Genomic DNA, 1919 nt, shown 5'->3' on the forward strand with positions numbered 1-1919 from the left:
TCCAGCAAAGAAAGAAGCAAAGTGGAAAAAAGTCAAGAAGAAAATATTTTGCTATTTAATACATATATATTAAATATGAATATGGATAGCTCCCTACCATCTAAAGTCTGCCTGAGGCTCTCTATTTGTTATATAGTTAAATCATGGCAAGAGACACAGCAGCAATTATTTTCCAAGTATCCACCAAAGGCAGGAACAACTGATGATTTGATTTCCTTGCAAATATTTTTACTGTGTCAATCTGAAGGCTTCTAATGTGCCTGAAAAGTCCTTGCCCAAAGAAAGAAAAATCTGATCAGATGGCACTGGTTTTTTTTTTAACTGAAGAGAAGATTTGCTAGTCACAAACAACAAAAATCCAGTCTGGAAACTTAGCCAAATGCTTGTCTGGCTGAGGCAATTTGAAGACTAAAGTCAGGGCACTTTGTAGATCCATGTGTCCTAAGCATTGTTTCTATTTCTCCCTAAAAGAAAAGTGTGAATAATGCAAGCAGTTTTACAGCTGTCAAAATAAGAAAGTGGCTTGATTGTAATGCATGTTTTTTTATAGACACATTGCCAGTATTAAGGAATATCCCTAGCCTTTAGAAAGGCTAATTACCTATAAAGCCAAGAATTGCAATCGTAGTATTTTTCAATTTAGTTTAAATTGACAGGGTTTTCAAGAACTGTGAAGAGACAATGACAACGTTGGCTAATGTTAGTGATGTGGTTGCCAGGAATTGTGTGAACTTTGCCCCCTACCTCTAGCTCTGCCAACATACCTCAGAGTTAATTTGCAGCAACCTTGCTATTTCAGCAGTGAGTATCTCTTTAAAAATAAAGTAGGAAAAATTAGTCCTATTAATTCAGCAGGAAGTGTTTGAAGTGCTAATGGAAATCCAAGCTGCCATGTGTGAGCCTAACCTATGATCCTTCTAACTGGAAAAAAAAAGCAGATATGAGCTCCATAGCTCGCTGCATCAGAAAGTGTTTATGACTCTTGGAAGAAAATAAAATCTGTCTTTCTTAAAATATAGGCATTAACCGTTTCTTCCTACTTTGTCCAGCAATGCTAATTATCCTTCACAAGCTGTCAACTCATTTCAATATCCTCCACGAGCCTTGCTTCCAAAATGATATTCACTGAGAACGTTCAACTGAAATTATTTTAGGTTTACCCACCGAGCTTTCTTTGCCATCCTCGAGGGATTAAAATGAATTCCACAGTGAATCTCCCAGGTTAAACTTGCAACTGTTCCTGCCAGTGGGTATAAGGCATAGAAGAACTGCACTGGGACAAATTAGGGTTTCATTTAGCATCTAAATTGAATGAGGGGTTCAAAGGGATCTTTCTTATTATTTATATTTAATTACTGAAATTTTAAACAACAAATTGTGTTTATAACAGAGTTGGACACTTTGAAGACTAGCGGCTTCTAGGAATGACAAGCAATGTGGAAAAGACCTCCGCTCTTCTTCAGTGCTTTCATGGACAGGAAGAAAAATAAAAATGCTGCAAGAGAAAAATCATGGCTATAATGAGGTGAGGTGATGAAGCTGAGAGTGGGGAGGGAAAGGATCCTGCAGGACTGCAAAAATCTGCTGGCAAATTTTCTGCATATTTTAAATGAAATAGGTAGCCAAAAAAATAAGATATGATAACTGTCAACCAAACAGATACATTGGTATGATCAATGTTTCTCATCCTACTATAGCATCATGTTCTATAGCAGGGGTCTCCAATCCCCGGTCCATGGACCAGTACTGGGCCACAGCATGCCAACAACTGGTCCGCACAAACAAGCAAAGCCCCATCTGCGGGATGCAGGCAGCACACAAAACCATGCCCCCTCTGGCCTGCGGAAAAACCTCTCTCCACGAAACCGGTCCCTGGTGCCCAAATATTTGGGGACCTCTGTTCTATAGTTTTCATGCTA

Source organism: Protobothrops mucrosquamatus, unplaced genomic scaffold (assembly GCF_001527695.2).
Source record: "Protobothrops mucrosquamatus isolate PMUCROS unplaced genomic scaffold, P.Mucros_1.0 scaffold402, whole genome shotgun sequence".
In the NCBI taxonomy this organism is placed as follows: Eukaryota; Metazoa; Chordata; class Lepidosauria; order Squamata; family Viperidae; genus Protobothrops; species Protobothrops mucrosquamatus.